At 45.7% G+C, this 17,716-nt stretch overlaps 1 pseudogene; it reads right to left on the bottom strand.

The window, feature by feature from the left end:
* Positions 1-5,900, bottom strand: part of LOC147729172 (WD repeat, SAM and U-box domain-containing protein 1-like) — a 70,540-nt pseudogene extending 64,640 nt beyond the window's left edge.
* Positions 5,901-17,716: the final 11,816 nt, after the last annotated feature.

Raw genomic sequence — 17,716 nt, 5'->3', positions numbered from 1 at the left:
CACCTTCCCTTAGCCCGCTATCACAGCCACTTGCATTCCATGTTCAAGATTCAAGATTTCTTTATTTCGGTTAATAAAAACCATAAAAGCAATGCAGAATTTATTATTACACATGTTAAAAATTATAAAGATTGTACACATGATTACAGTTCAATATTTACAAAAATAAAACGTTTAAAATCTTTGATACAAAGCAGAATAAATGGGTATCATATATCCATAAACCAACCGCAATTTAAGACCAACCACAGTGCATTATTAAATAAATAGGTTTGGTTTTGGGCGATTTCACCCTACAAATGAATTCAGCTAGGGAAGACTCTTTTTGTTTATGCGCCCTGCCGCTACCAAAAAACTGGCTACACTGTAGGTAACCTGGACAAAATCAAGCATTTATAGGTGTAGGAGGGCAGGCCTCACCTGAACAAATTTTAATTTCCGCAGGATTGGGTTTAAATTTTTTTTTACGGGCCACCGAGTAATGCTCACAGAACATCACTAGATGGAGCGTATCCTGTGGGGAAAAAAAATCACAAGTTACGTGGTGGAGTGTCTTCTGGAGTCTCCCATTTAGGATAAATGCCCAACGTAAGGTGAATGAGATTAAACCTAAATCTAACCAGAAGGAAGCGATGGTAGGGCTTGGTCACATACTTCAAGTACGGTTCTATGGCTGGGGAGATTGCTAGACCATAAATTGATCTCACTGTGGGTTTCCTAAGTTCGACCTCCTCCCTCTCTAACTCCAACAGATTGTGAAAATTTTGCTTGATCCACCCTACATCCTCATTCCTTAGGCCCTGTGGTGATAGATACATTTCCGGACGCCACAGCCTACCGCATGCCGCTCTAGCATACGAAAGCCAGGGTATTCTATTCGCTTTGTCTAGGGCCACAAAGTCCTTGAGTATCAGGTGGTTTAACGTAATCTCCTCGTTCAACCAGGTTTTAACCCATCGTAACAACGGGGCCATTTTCAGATGGTCAGAAACATACCCCAAGCCCACTTCACGGTGAATGCAAAATGTGGGGGATGATTGTGGGAGTGACAGGAGTGATCTGATAAACTTATTTTCTACGATTTGGATCCCGGGTGATGGCACATAGCCCCAGATGTCAGACCCGTATGAGGTAATTGCCATACACTTTGATTGTAGATCCTAATCATAGCCTCCATGGGTCTTGCTCCCAGTCTCTTAGAGAAGTTCAAAAGAGCTGTGGTAGATCTTGCAACCACATTGCTCTTAAGCTTCCACTGGGGACCCCAGTTCCCCCTCTCATCAAATACAACTCCCAAGTAACAAAAGAAAGGTACCCTTGAAATTTCTGTACCATTACATGTGAAGGATTGGATTTATCCGCGGCCTTCAACACGGTCAATCATTCTATCCTGATTGACCGTGTCGAAGAACTGGGCATTCAGTCCATGGCCAGTGCCCTACTCGCCTCTTTTCTGTCAGGCAGATCACAGGCAGTAACTCTAGGATCCTTTAGATCTGTGGATCTTGCTCTTCCATGTGGTGTTCCCCAATGCTCATCCCTAAGTCCGACACTTTTTAATATCTATGTGTCGGACTTAGCTAGGATTATCAAAAACTACCAGATGAGCCTCACCACATATGCCGATGACACCCAGTTGGTGCTTGCCATCAAGAATGATGGAGAAGAGGTGGCAGCTTGGTTTCAGGAAGGCATGTTAGCAATTAAGGAATGGATGGCTGGAAATTGCTTATGACTAAATTCATAGAAGACCGAGGTAATTATCTTTGGAAAGCTTTTCCCACTGTGGTCCTCCGTTTGGTGGCCTCCGTCAATGGGAACTTTACCAACTCCGGTCCATAAGGTTAGAAATTTAGGGATAGTCTTTGACGAAAAGCTGAATTTTACTAACCATGCTAACCAGATAGCGTCTGCTGCCTTCCACAAACTCAGACTTCTGAGGAAAATCCTGCCATTTCTACCAGATAACGCAAGGAAAACGGTGGTCAGTTCCTTGGTATTATCAGCTTTTTACTACTGCAACTGTTTATTTATGAATGCTCAATCTAAGGTGGTGGCCAAATTACAACTCATTCAAAATGCAGCAGCAAGGCTGCTGTCAGGCACCCCCAAATTCAAATCCTTTAAGCATGTAATAAGGAGCTACCACTGGCTAACTAAGAAATCAGATTACATTAAAAACTTTATGCCTTACTTTTAAAGCACTTCATGGTCTTGGCCCGGTGTTTCTCAGACAGAAGCTTACTTTATATCAACCCAGGAGATCACTCAGATCCGAGGATCTGCACTTACTAACTGTATCACGGACCAGGACGGTCACCTGGGGCGATAGATGTTTTACAAACACTGCGGCCAAACTCTGGAACACCCTACCAATGGTGATAAGAACTACCTCATCATTGTTGCAATTTAGAAAGTTGTTAAAAACTTGGCTTTTTGACCAATGATTACTCTTCTCACTGCACCACTTTTGAAATTAGACAATGTTCCTATTGAGACAAGAAGTTGAGCTAGGGCGCCAAGACACCTGCGGGTATAAGTCGCGCTTTACAAATCGCAAAAATAAATAAATAAATAAATAAATAAATAAGGTTTTAACCTTCATGCTCTTTTTACGTGTTCCAGTCACCATTACATGGGATTTTGAGGTGTTAATTTTTAAGTCCAGTGCTTCCATAAAAGTACCAAAGTGATCTAACAATCTCTGCAGTCCTATGCCTGTACGTGCTAGTAGGACGGCATCGTCCGCGTACAGGAGGGCCGGGATGCCCAATCCCCCCAAACGTGGAACGTCCAGGATGGCCAGGTCCAGGGATTTGCCCAGGGCATTGATGTAGATAGTAAATAGAAGAGGGGCCAGAATACAGCCTTGTCTGACCCCTCTTCCCGAGATGAACTGTTCAGTACACCTGCCATACCTTGTTACCCTAACGGAAGCCGACAAGTTCTGATGGAGATCACTTAAAAAATTTACCAAGGAGGCATCAAGACCCATATCCAGCAAAATAAACCAAAGTTTTGAACGATTAACTAAATCAAATGCAGAAGATAAATCCATGAAACCCAAATATAAAAGTCCCTCCTTCACCACTGTGTATTTACTAATAATAAAATGCAAATTTAAACATTGGTCCATGGTCCCCCTGTGAGCTCTAAAACCATACTGCAGGTTAGAGAGGATCCCGCTCCCCTCGAGCCAATCCCCCAGTCTCTGTAAAATGACTCTGCCCAGAATCTTGACAGCAGAGTCCAACAGGTAGATCGGCCTGTGGCAAGCGGGGTCCCCTCTAATCCCCTTCTTAAAAATCGGAACAATGATGGATGATGACCAGGAAGACGGGAAACCTGTGGTGGGTATTGCATTAAAAACATTAGTTAAAATTTTAGACCAAAATTGTGGGTACAGGATATACAAATCTGCAGGGACCCCATCGGGGCCCGGGGCCTTATGTTTACTTGTATCTTTTATCGCCCTTTCCACCTCAGAAGTATTAAATTTGATGGGCATAGTGTTTCGGGCCACAACAGTGTCACAGGGAGTTAAGGCCCCATTCTCTGTATCATAAATGTTTTTAAAGTGCTCAAGCCAGCTCTCATCCGTGATTACACAGTCCATGTCCGATTTCCCATCCTCTGTAAAAAACGACTGATTAATAATGGCCCAGAATTTCTTGCTATCCCTTAACACATCTGTGGATTGCAGACTATCCCAGGCCTCTTCCTTGATTTGGTGCTTGCGTGATGCGAGTGCGGATTTATATTCCTTACGAAGGTTCGCCACTAATGCTTTATTCCTGGGTCTGTGTTTGAGTGCTTTAAGTAAAGCACCATGGGCAAGTGAACACTTACTGTCAAACCATTTATGAACCCTCCCATGTGTGCGCTATCGCCGGACTCCAACTTCTTAGAGATCTGCATGCAAACCTCAACATAAGCAGCCACAAACTCGGCCCCTGATGAAGTAGCATCTAAGCAGACGGCCATCTTAGCCACTTTTTCCTGTGCGAGTTCCTCAAAAAAGGCCTTTGGAATGACCCTGTCCCACTTAATCCGCCTACCCTGATCCCTGGTTAGCAGGCGCCTTGGTGCCTCAACTCCTAGGTCCCTCCCAGACATGAAGCTACCAAGGTCCACTACCAACAGAACCGGGTTGTGGTCACTAAAGATTGCAGTCACTACCCTATAAGCCAAAGTTTTAGCCAACACCCGAGGAGATAAAAAAATATAATCAATAATGGTATTAGCACCCCTACCTATAAATGTAGGTGCTCTGACCTCACCTTTGCCCAGGCCTGGTTCGAGTAAGTTTAAATTAGAGAGGAGGCTCTCGAGGGCATCTCCCTCCTTACTGTGCTCAAAATGGGGCATCCCCTCCACAGGCGAACCTCCATATCCGTCATTGTAGCAATCCCCCAAACAGGGGTGAATGTTAAAATCTCCCAGGAGAACCATCTCTGGGGCAGAAATGCAATCATGTTTATAACCTGACAAGAAATGTTCTAGAGTAATCAAATGCTCATTCCACGATGAGCCCTCCCTAGACTTATAAAAATGAATGAGTAAGAATTTCTGATGGTCCGAGATGGACCATTCGATTATAACGGAGTTCCTAGGAGCAGATTCTACATTCTTGAATACCCCTACCAGATTTAATGAAAACAGGGTGAGCAGACCCCTTTTTGGTCTTCCCACTATTCCAGGTACTGCTGGAGTAGAGAAGCTGAGGTAACCATCCAATGAAAAACTGGATGATATATCCCAGCTCTCTTGAAAAGCTAGTATATCATACTGTTTGACAAACTTATGCCAAATAGGATCAGAGGCTTTAGAACTGACTCCCGCCACATTCCGGGGGAGAATTTTACATGGGGACCTCTGTAGTCTAGGTTCCCCCTTATCCTCAGCTAAAGTATCCAGCAGTCAATCGTTCATCTCCATTGGAGTCAAGGGGGAGAAACGATTAGTAAGACTAATGGCTACTGGATTTGAACCATCCTGTAACATAGGACCGACTGAGCTAGAAGAATCTCTAACCACCCTTCCAGACAGCTCTCGGCTAGATCTTTGTTGTGTGTGCTGCTGGTAAGATGGGCGTGAGGTTTGCCAAAAGGTCTTGTTGGTCTACCCGGGGGACAAAAGAAACCCAGAGAGAGGAGTCTGATGCCATCATTTGTAAGGTCTGAGGCATTCCAGAACAGCCTATGTGCACTATCATAATTATTAAAATTTACCACAAGACAGTCCCCTGGGATAGCTTTTGTATGGTACCCTACCCAGCTCACTCTCCTTGCCGCGATAACAGTGTGTGTAATGTCTGTACCTCCGCTACTAAACTCTGCACAATATTCCCTAGCCAAAGCCATCAGGTCATTACTTGTTTCACCTTCACCAGCCATTACTTGTGGAATCCCCGTGAAAACAGCCACCAAAGGAGCCGCCTCTGGGGGCAGATGCAAACATTTTGCTCTATAATGAGCCCCACTAGATGCTTGATTGTTGATGTTTGAACCAGGCCTAGTGTGTCCGGACCCCTCCACAGTGCCCCCATGAATCTCAGTACTCTCACATAAAACTTCCCTATGATTGACAACATTGTTACCACCTGGATCGCTAGTATTACCAGGCGGGTGGTTGATCAACTTCCCGTTCTGACTTGAGTGTTGTTTGAGAAGGGTATCAATTTTCTTACATTTAGCTAGTAGACCCACTACACATTCATTTAAAGTGTCCACTATGTCCTTAGCTACTGCTTCCAGGGCTGGTTCAAGTCTTTTAGTAAACAATTCTTCCACAATGTCACAAACATGGTGCTTTAGGGTAGCAGCTTGATGGGTAGATTTCCCATGGACATTTTTCCTCTTGGCACCCTTTGCATGAGATCTTCGTCTGCGCGTGGTCATGAGCAAGGGGGCCAATGGGGTTGCGACCTTTCTAGGAAGATGTGGGGGTAGATGACTTAGAGGGGCAATCAGCGGAGTTGCTGGACGGGGGGTGTTTATGGTGACAATAGTAGGTTCCAATGGTATACACTGTGTGTGTTCAGGGATGAGTGAGGGGTCTATAACTGAGTTAATATTAGTAGGTTCAAGCCCAAGTTCCTTTTCAGCATGAGCTATTTCCTTGGTCAAAACCCCCACCGCAGAAGTCAAATATGAAATAATAGATTCGGATTTCCGAGGAATCTTGGCAACCTTCCCTTCCTGGTCGCCCCGACATGTCTGTTTTCGCTTCCCAATGGCAGGTTTTGGTGGGGTGGCCCGACCCGACCTCTGCTGGCCCCTGATGGCCACAGATGGCCCGCCCTTTGCCCGGGCTTCGTCCGCGCGCGTGGCGGAAATGACCTGCTGGGTATATCACCCCCGGTGTCAAGGGGGAGGGGCTCTGGTCCCGCTGGTTGCTTCTGGGGCCTGGAGTCCTGTGTCAGCTTGCCTCCGCTGGTCCCCATGCTCCGAGACCTAAAAGAAGCGTCTCCCGCGAAGCGGGAGGTGCAAGCCGTGATAAATGCCCCCGGTGTCAAGGGGGAGGGGCTCTGGTTCCGCTGGTTGCTTCTGGGGCCTGGAGTCCTGTGTCAGCTTGCACCCGCTGGTCCCCATGCTCTGAGACCAAAATGAAGCATCTCCCGCGAAGCAGGAGGCGCAAGCCGTGATAAATGCCCCCGTGTCAAGAGGAGGGGCTCTGGTTCCGCCGGTTGCTTCTGGGGCCTGGAGTCCTGTGTCAGCTTGCCAACGCTGGTCCCCACGCTCTGAGACCAAAACAAAGCATTCCATGTTGATAAATTTACTGCTCCATAGCCGTTTTTGCTCTCTCCAAACACACCAGACAATATTGTGGGTCTTGATATGCTAAAATATTTCAGGGCTATGATACGATGTTCTCTTGAAGGTGTACGTGTTATTTTGAATGACAACTACCCCGTGATTGAGAGATCTTGTCTTGTTAAAGAGGATATTGCATTAGCTTCACTCCCTAGTACTTTGTGGGCTACTTCAGACCCAGATGTAGGGCAAATGGTTATCCCACCAGTGTACATTAGTGTCAAGGAGGGTGCTTCATTGCCACGATTGCCGCAATATAAAATTTCTCAAGAAGGGGAAGAAGCGCTTATAGGCATTGTCCATGATTTGATTAAAGTGGGGGTTGTGGAGGAAGTTCCTTACAATGATTGCAATAGTCCTATTCTTCCTATCTTGAAAAAAGACACTGACACTAGGATTTACAAATTCATCATTAATTTGCAAGAAGTCAACAAGATTGTAGTACCGCAGTACCCTGTGGTTTCAGACATAACAACATTACTTACCCTAGTTTCTCCAACAGCAACTACATTTTCTGGAATCGGTTTGAAGAATTCTTTCTTCTCGATTCCTATTCATCCTGATAGCCGATATTTGTTCGGCTTCCCTTTGAATAATCAATCGTATAGATTTTGTAGAATTCCTCAAGGTTACAGTAAGAGTACTAGCATTTACAGTCAAGCATTGGCAAGACAACTTGTTTCCTTTACTTTGTCTGAAGGAGTGGCTCTCATACAATATGTCGATGACATCTTGCTGGCAGCAGATACGCCTGAGCAGTATGAAAAATGTACTTTGTCTCTACTTTCTTCTCTTGCTACACACAACCATAAAGAGTCACGGAAGAAATTGCAATATTGTAGACCGAAGGTAACCTATTTAGGTCACCTTCTGTCTAAGGAGCGTCGTGCACTTACACCAGATCGCATACAAGCAATTTTAGACACAGCAGTACCTTCTACCCAGAAAGATGTCCGTGCATTCATTGGTTTGACTTCGTTCTGCAGGCAATGGATATTAGGATTTTCACACATTGTTAAACCCCTGCTAGCGCTTTTGACTAAAGACACTCCAATGCCCCTTCCATGGACAGATGAATGTCAGAATGCTTTTCATCAGTTACGTCAAGCGCTTTGTTCTGCACCAGTGTTAGGCACTCCAGATTACCCGAAGACCTTTATACTCCACGTACACGAAAAAGATGGGTGTGCATTGTCAGTTTTAGTACAGGCAAACAGTGACAAGCAGCGTCCCTGTGCATATTTTTCAGCAGTTCTTAATCCTGTTGCTCATTAATTGCCTGGGTGCTTCCATTTAGTTGCAGCAACAGCTGTGTCCATACATCAGAGTGAAGGGATAGTTTTGTCACATAAACTGTTGGTGCTAGTACCCCATGCAGTAGATGCCCTTTTGAATCAGACTAAAACGCAGCACTTAACTAGTGCTCTTCTGACAGGATATGAATTAACACTTTTGGCCCCTCACATTACCCTGTGCGACTCTAAACCCAGCTACTTTGTTGCCATATCCAGCGACTCATACTCAGTCACATGAATCTCACAATTGTATATTCCTTACTGAGGAACAGACAAAGGGTCACGTCGATTTGCAAGATGCGTCCCTTTCAGATGTAGATGGGGAACTGTGGGTTGATGGGTCCTGTTCGAAGTTACCAGATGGCATGACCTCAGCTGCAAATGCAATTACGACATTTGAGACAGTAGTGGAGACAGCTCGCATACCACAGAAGTCGGCTCAAGCTTTAACATGAGCGTGTGAACTTAGCACTGACTTGCGTGTGAACAGCTATACAGACAGCCACTATGCTTTTGGATTGGCCCAATATTTTGGCCTGCTTTGGAAGGAAAGAGTCTCTCTTACATCCCACGGGATACAGATAATGCACGGAGAATTAGTGCATAATCTTTTGACTGCACTAACATATCCAAAGAAGATAGCTATTGTGAATTGTAGTGCACACAAGAAAGTGACTGATAAGATAGGACAAGGTAATGCTTTTGCAGATTGCGTAGCTCGTGAGACTGCAATGCAACGGAGCACTACATCCTTGTACGTAGTGAAGTCACAAGCTGAGCATTGGCATGATGCTATAGAAGAAGTGCTAGAAATTCAGAGATCTGCTTCTGTAGCAGAACTTGAGCAATGGACTAAAGAGGGAATATTGGACGATGTTGGCGCAACAAAGACGTGGATAAATGGAAACTGCCTGCAGCCTATTTATAAACTATGGTTTACATAGCACATGGACTGGCACATGTTGAAGCTCTAGCGATAACAAAATTGCTTGTGTGAGTTTGGGAGCATCCTGAAAACGCCAGCACAGCTAAGAGAGTAGTACAGTACTGTTTGATCTGTTGGCAGTATAATCCTGGTAAAGGGACACAGACTGCTGCAGGAGGGTTAGCTACACCGACTGCACCTTTTGAAGTTTTGCAGATGGATTACATCCAACTTGAAGGCTGCAATTACTTGAAGTATGTCCTAGTGGTGGTATGTGCCTTCAGTAAATGGATAGAGGCATATGCTACAAAGCTCTCACTACAGAGAAGGTGCTTCAAAGGGAGTTTCTCCCTAGATATGGTGTTTGCAAACTTTGGTGGAGTGATAACGGACCTCATTTTATTGGGCAAGTTGTTGAATATGTCGTGAAAGGATTAGGGATCAAGCAGAAATTCTATGCAGTCTTCCACCCACAATCAGCAGGATTAGTGGAGAGGTACAACACTACTCTGAAACTGAAATTAGGGAAAATACTGGCTTCCACGTCTCTGAAATGGCCAGATGCGCTACCTCTGGCATTGTTGTCCATAAGATCGGTGCCACATTCACGATCTGAACTTACACCATATGAAGTGGTGTTTAGGAGACTGATGAACATTTGGGAGTTCCTAAGCCACGCCCCATACATGATGTACCTTGTGTTCTGATGAATGATTATTTGGCACAGTTAACCGACAGTTTGATCTCTATTCATCAACAGGTTTGAGAAGCTCTTCCTGGAAGATCTACAGGTGAGGCTCACGATCTTTGTCCTGGAGACCAGGTTATGGTCAGAATATTTGAGAGGTCGAATAGCTTGGAGCCGAGGTGTCGAGGACCAGAGAAAGTGCTCCTGGCTACGAGGACAGCAGGTTAAGTGACGAACAGAAAGTAATGGATCCATAGCACACACTGCAAACGTGTTTCGACTACCTTGGTGGAACCTGCTGTGCTGATCTACCATCGAGAGATTCTGGACACGGAGAAAAACCAAGCGATCCCATCTGACGAATCTGAGGAAGTCTTCCCGGACCACACGATTTCTGGAGCATCATAATACCAACTGATACCGCGGAAAGAGCCTGCGTTGTCGAAAAGGACTGGTTGAGCTGCCGCCTTGGGTTAGTGAAACAGAGTGCCGATGTGGCAAGGGGGGGATCAGTCCTGCGAAGTGACACCCATCTTGACCCTCGATGAAGAAACCAACGGCTGCCCAGGGCTAAGCGCTCCAACGATTGTTTCAACGACGAGCTGATCAAGTCTGCATAAAGATCGACTGTTGCTGTTGCTAAACCTAGTGCTAAGAAGAATATTTGTACTGTAGGGTTTGTTGTCGCTATGGTGGTTATGGCAATAATAAATTGTTTTGTTGAGGAAATGGCTCCTGCTCGACAGCTTTTGATCGCCACTACTCCAGTGCCAGTTGAGCACCATTATTTTACGCTTCCCTACCATGAGCACAAGCATCGACAATCCTACGTAAATAATATGTTCATTCAGATGCTGCATCACACTGATAATGCCACAAATACTACCAACTGTTGGGTGTGTGGGATGATACCTGCTCACCAGAAAAAGGGAGGAACACCTTTCATTACACTTCCATTCTGGCACAATGGTCTTGTCAAGCTTGGTTTACGCTTTTGTTTGCTTCTGGAAAGCCTTCAGTAAGTGGGATTAACTTTCACCTCAATAACGTATGCCATCAAGATAAAGATGGTTATCCTCAAGCTAAAGGGACTAAATGAGAATGGGAAGAGTATCAACCTGACAATATTTCGACACCATATTTCTAAACGAATATGAGAACTATTAAGAACAATGGACCTTTTGTGATTACTGTGACCAGAGATAAAGCAGATTTATGTATATGAAGTGTTGGGAGAATCCCAGTAGGAAGGAGTGAGTGTACAGTGGTACTGACTATTGAAGGTGCCAATAATAGCAGTTTTACAGCCTCACATAATATCTACTTTGGATGCGGCAACAAGGGATATTATCAACTACCTGTTGGTTGGGCTGGCGTATGCTACATGTCCTTCCTGTTGCCCCCTGTGTTTTGGCACCTGCATCGTATCATCGTGATTTCTGACTGTACAATGATATTTCCAAAAACAGAAATAAGAGAATAATAAGTATGGATTAAGTGGACCATACAGACACCACTCTGCAACAATATGTGGATTTCAATGTAGGCTTGTTTTTCTTTGTGGGTGCTGCATTAGACAGCAGGAAAACAAGACGATTGTCTAGAGTTGTGGAAGCTGTTACTAATAAGACAGCTATGGCACTTGGGAACATTACAGAAAAGCTGCAAGTTGCGAGAATTGTAGCACTCCAGAATCACATGGTGCTTGTTGTAATTTTGGCTGATCGAGGGGGTGCATGTCGCATCATTGGCAGTAATTGTTGTGTTTACAGTATATGATGCAATCTCTAAACTACATAACATTGCTGCAGAGATTCATCCAGAGACTGGTACATGGACTTTTTCAAATTGGATGTGGACACTCTTTTTTACTTGGGGCTGGAAGCTACTGACTATGCATTGTATACTATTGGTGATACTATTTACATGATGCATACATTATGGTCCTATGCTTTGCTCTATTTGCATCACTGCTTGTACACCTGCCAATGGAAATGCTGCAGAAATTAAGGCCCAACAAATGCTAAATAAAGAGGTCACTGAACTGATGAGCATCGATGTCCAGGATGCATATCTAGATTACCCCAGATTAGTGAATGTCTTCAGCTAATGCTAAAAGGGTCGTCTGTTGTAATTTTGCAGCGATTGGGTTAGCATTAGCTGAAGCCATCCTGTATTTAGAAGTTATCTTGTTCGTTTTGTGGAATCCATTTTGTATTTCTGGCAGCCATCTTGTTTGCCATGTGCTACCACGAACGTGCCATGTGCTCTGTCCTTCCTTGCTGTTGTTTGCTTTTGAAATCTGCCTAGAGACAGGTTATATTTAGCCTCTTCTGCTTCGCACATGCTCAGTTGAACCTGCAGCTGTCCTTGCAACTGTCCCTAGTCTGTAAATGTCAGGATGTGTTCACCAGAATTAGCAACTGTTAGCTGCTCCCACTTGTTGACTGTGCATTTTCTGTATGACTTTATATGTACCTGAATCCTTCTCTTGTACTTGTATCGCCTTCCTTTGAGCCCCTGTGTGGCTACAAAAAGACCAAGCTACTTCCATTCAGTGTGCTACTTCATACACTACTGAAGGGTGTTGTGTGAATGTAGTTCCACCTCATGAGGTTAATAAATACTTTGTTTTCTATTCCAGTTTCTGTGCCAACTTCTATCCTATTGGTCTGAGGACTTGTGCAGAGAAGGGCGAACCCCTTGCACTGGTAGGCCTTGCCTTGCTCACCACCACACTCACTCCCTCCCGCCCTGCCCCTCTGTCTCCCTTCCTCTGTTTCCCTCTGTTACCCTCTACCCCCTCTGTCTGCCTCCCTCTGTCTCCCTCCCTCTGTCTCCCTCCTCCCTCTGTCTCCCTCTACCCTCTGTCTCCCTCCTCCCTCTGTCCGTCTCTCTCCCTCTGTCTGTCTCCCTCCCTCTGTCTGTCTCCCTCCCTCTGTCTGTCACCCTCTGTCTTCTCCCTCTGTGTTTCTCCCTCTCCCTCTCTCTGTCTCCCTTTCTCTGTCTCACTCTCTCTGTCTCCTCCCTTTCCTTCCCTCTCCCTCTGTCTCCCTCCCTTTTCTTCCCTCTGTCTGCCTCCCTCCCTCCCTCTGTCTCCATCTCCCTCCCTCTGTCTCCCTCCTCCCTCTGTCTGTCTCCCTCTGTCTGTCTCCCTCTGTCTGTCTCCCTCCCTCTGTCTCTCTCTCTCTGTCTGTCTCCCTCCGTCTATCTCCCTCCCTCCCTCTCCCTCTCCCTCTGTCTCCCTACCTTTCCCTCCATCCCTCTCCCTCTGTCTGCCTCTGTCTCCCTCACTTCCTCTGTCTCCCTCCCTCTATCTCCCTCTGTCATCTCGCCCTGCCTCTGTGTGCCCGGGATGAGACAGCTTCCCGGGCACACACACACACAGCCATTCCTGAGCACTTCAACAGGTCTTTAAAAGACCATTTATATGTTACTGAGGCTTTTGTATTTCACCTCTTCCTAGCGCCCTGCAGCTCCACTCTGGCTATCACTAGTATGCCATGCACCCACAGAGCAGCAGAGTCTCTTAGAGTCGCGTGCAGTGTTTGCAGACACTCTTTCAATTTTTTTTTTTAAAACACAGGTACCAGGTCTTCATGGTCCGCGAGCCGCCAAGGTTAGGCTTGCCAGGCCGTACTATGAGGACCCATGATCTAGAGGAAGATTCCTGTCTTCTAGAAGTTTGTTGAAAAAAAGTAATCTGCTGCTGTCAAAAATAAGACAAATGTTTCTTTTCTTTAAGAATTTTATGAAGTTTATCTTCCAGCTCTGCACCAAAAACTTTAATTACTCAAAAAAGACCCTTTTAAAGTAGCAAAGTTTTTTCACACAGTCTGTGTGCCATCCTTTAAGCACCAAACAGAGTTACAACCACATCGTTGGGCAGATTTGAGCGAACTGTTTTTTGTTTCTCTAATATTTGAAGTATGTACCATTGTAGCATAGGTTCCTTGAAATCCAGATCACAATGCCAAGTTCAGGCCTGTATGCTTTTTCAAGGAGGACTTAATCATTTTCCAATTTCATATAGATTCCTCAACCAATGAAATACGTCCCACCAGATGGGCAACATCTCAATCAACATATATTTAATGTGTCATCAATCTTTTCAGACATGTGATCATAAATGGGCAAGTCCCACTGAGGAGTCTTCTGGAGCTGGTGTATAATGGTCTTTGATGAAGTACCTGGTTTGTTCAGACATCCCTTATTTCATGTAGTATGAGGTAATATGTCCTTCAGCAAGTCCTTTCCAATATACCCTTCCAGCTGTTCTTTAGGAGAAGCTTCATATTCAACCACACTAAATTAGGCAGAGTCAGAGTTTGCAGTTCCCTGCTGCCTCTTCTGATGCTTAGATTGATCTGTTGAAAGATAAGAGAACACCTCCATCCCACTCTTCCTAACTCTCAGTATTGTTATAAAAAAAAACTTTTTACTGACCTCAAGTTGGGACAGGTGTCTACATGATGACACTTTGATCTTTGTTTACTTGGACCTCTCCCAGAAAAGCACATCCAAATCTCTAACAAAGTTAATAAAAAAAAATACATGAATTCACCACAGCCAACAATATTCGAGAAAACTACTTATTGAGCTCTTCCTGATCTCTAAATAAAGTTGCTGATTGCCCCAACACAGGGATGTCACGAAAATGAAAGAGGACTCCCAGATCACTGTTGAGCAAAGTGAAGACACTTCTTTCCAAGTTCCAAATGAATCCATCTCGCGAACAACTAACAGATCAGGAAGAGAACATGTGAAGGAGATTGAGACATTTGGAAATATACTAGTCATAACTCCAAATGTCCAGCAGCAGATTAACGAAAAGTTTAACATCAGTGCCTATCGTTTTGGTAGAAATTCTGGCATTCCTGCGGATAAGGGGGCAATAATACAGAGGGCTAGTATCAGAATTATATGTTGTCTTGCTGAAAATTGCATGCTCAGTTCCTAATGTGATGAATGCCCGCCTCTACTGGTAAATATTATTAGAATTGGAATGCACCCCAGAGGAATAAAAGCCTTCTACAACATGATGGAAAGTTAAGAGTTTAAGTTAAAATTTCTATACTTCAAATTTCTTAATAATTAGTTCTTGTCCCCGTGGAAGCTTAAAAAGGCAAATTTGGGAAATACAGTTTCTTTGACTTCTCTCTATCTCCCCGACATGCAATATTACATGATGCGTCATCAAGAGCAAACCTCATCTCATAAGCGTACGTGAATAGTTACAGCTCTAGCTTCATCTAATCTATGCATAATGAGACACTGACGCAACTCACCAGTACCTATTATTGTTCTAAATGGAGTACGGAATTGCGCATAATTGAAACAAATGCAAAGATTACATATACAATTAACAATCAATCAGTAACATACTCCAGTGTATGAGGCCGGTTTTTAAACTATTTAGAAACTAAAACATGAATGGAGCACAATAGTATTCAGTACCCTTTCAGACCACCTCAAGACAAGCTATCGAACCTTACAGGTATATTATACAATGTATTAATATGTTGAAGAGGAATTGCAATTATAACCATTCTCTGGTTTACTCTATGCCAGACTGTAGACAAACCCCAACTGAAGAAAATAGCGATGTTTAGGATACTGTAGGGCACTGAGTATTGTGAGCAGTTGGTTCACTGGCATTCTGCCTAAGATTTTATAGTCTAGATTCAGAAGTAATAAAGGTTCATAGGAACAGATGTTGTAGGAAGGTGGCTACCTGACTATGGTTACCCCAGATTTTTTGCCCTGTGTTTAGCTGGTTTTCGACTTAGTTGGCCTGGTTCCCTGCTAATCAGGGCCCCAGGCTATCTGCTCTCTCTGTAAAATGGATTCCATGTACCCTAGGTGCATAACTAGATTGGCTTGGGTCACCTTATCAGCCCCTGTACAGAGCACTATAGGTGCCCAGGGCATAGGTGCATCCAAGGCCTACCAGGGGCTGCAGCATATCTTTTGCCACCCCTGGCTGGCTATCTAAATTGACACAACTGGCTGATCACTCAGCTGGGGCAAGTGGGTGTAATCACCCCTTGCTTAGATATAGTATACCTATATCTAAACCTATATCTGGACACATATATAGCCTGTAAGCCACTCCTATGGAAGGCCTCATCAATCCTGGAGGCAGAGTGCGTGGTTTTATGTGAGATGGTGCTCTGGCATGAGCTGAGCCTGTCTGCAGCTGTCGGGAACAACTCCCTAAGCTGATCCGGGATAATGCCATACCATATACTCTTAAGCGCCTTATAATCCTCGCGGTTATATAGCAACTTTGGTTTGGCTTTATCAAAACATGTCGTGTAAAGTGTCATACGAATTGGAATACTACCCCCTCGCCAGTTCTGGCGACGGGGGTAGCATTCCACCCTTCTAGAGGGAGAAGACATGTTACTTTACTGAAACGCGGTTGATTTAAAATGAGCCTCAGATCCACAAAATGGATGCCCCTGCCACAGACACGGGTCTGGCCTCCTGCTGCTGACCGAAACCCGGCAGAGGAGGCCTGGACAAAGAGTTTCCTGTAACAGGGCGGTGTCAAACCACCCCAGACAGGAGATAGTGGATTGGAGTAGGGAGGTTTCAAAGAAACCAGACACTGCATGGGGAGCACAAGGCTGCCCCTTGCATAATCCGGCCAAACCGGTTCTGGGGCCTCCCAGCCCCTGTCCCAGTGCGGCCAGGATCAAAGGAGAGGGGTGTAACCACCCCCTTCCTGGGTCCCACCCATAGGAGGGGACCTAGCAGGATGTCCAACCCCCGAGATTCGAATAAGAGGGGGAGCAGTCCCAATGGAACTCAGATCATCCTGAAGAAACATAAGAAACGAATTCTGGACCCTTCGACTTTCTACACGACGTGAGAAGACTGAAGAATCTCCCTTGTGGTCAAGGAGTGACCACCCTGTGCAAACAGGCACCATCCAGCCCTCGACCCTTGCTTTGTTGCAGTTCCCGCCGGAACTCGAGCGACAGAGATCGACGAGATCAAGCTTGCCTGCCTTCTACCTGCCCGATCCACAGTCCCTGCAGAGCTGAGACCCGTGGAGGCAACCGGAAGCGTGGGGCACGCCATCTTGAAAAGGCCACGAGACGCTGACCGTGCAGCCCACGAGTGACCCTCGAAGCTGTGCACCGGGGTTTGAGAAGCCCCAGCCCCGAGCTCCACTTGCAGCAAAGCTCACCCCTCCACACTCGACGAGTGCTGCGTGGGACCCTTCTGCTTGTGTGCGCTCGACGCGTTGGCCCGGTCACTTGCCAGCTGGCTTGTGGCCCCTGTGCCGACGAAACTTGAAATACGACTCGCTTTTCTGGTTGCTCCAGATCTGCACCAGCTCCTGTGAAAAGGAGCACCCACTCTGACCCTCCTGGTTCGAGTGATAAGCAATCTCCCGGTTCCGCGTGGATTGCTTTTGCCAAGTGCTGTTTGCTGCAATCTTGAAGCCGACGGTGCTGACGGCGAGAGCCTACGTGGGACAGATCGTGACCTGCTCCTGGACATCGCAGATGCCCCAGAGCCCACGTGACAGCGGAGAGAAGCCTATCGACAACCGCCTGATTGCGCCAGACATTGCCTGGTTCCGTCCTGGTTCCACCCTGGTCACTGCTGAGTGACCCAGACTCTGTCCCCTCTGCTTTCAGGTACTTTTCTACTTCGATCCACCCTTGGATCGCACCGGACACTTCTGCTTCATCGCGCCTGCAGCTGCAACAGCTTCAAGCACCAAGAACCTGCGTGACAGAACCCGACGCCACTTCGACCCTGTGCACCCACGGCCTGTGGGTGAGGTAACATTGCAACGCCGGTGTCTATACACTGGTACACACCTCTAGGGTCTGTGTCTAAAGTTTTGTGTTCCTAGGTTCAGCGGAAGTATCTTTTAATTCACTTTATCTGACTTTTACGCACCATTGACAGTGCATTGGTGCGCGCCGCACTTTCCGTGCTGCACCCGTCTCCTGTGGGCTACTCCCGACTT

The sequence above is a fragment of the Lissotriton vulgaris genome, chromosome 2_2, assembly GCF_964263255.1.
Source record: "Lissotriton vulgaris chromosome 2_2, aLisVul1.2, whole genome shotgun sequence".
In the NCBI taxonomy this organism is placed as follows: Eukaryota; Metazoa; Chordata; class Amphibia; order Caudata; family Salamandridae; genus Lissotriton; species Lissotriton vulgaris.
Note: the sequence above shows the minus strand (reverse complement) of the source record. Positions and strands in the feature narration are given on the sequence as shown.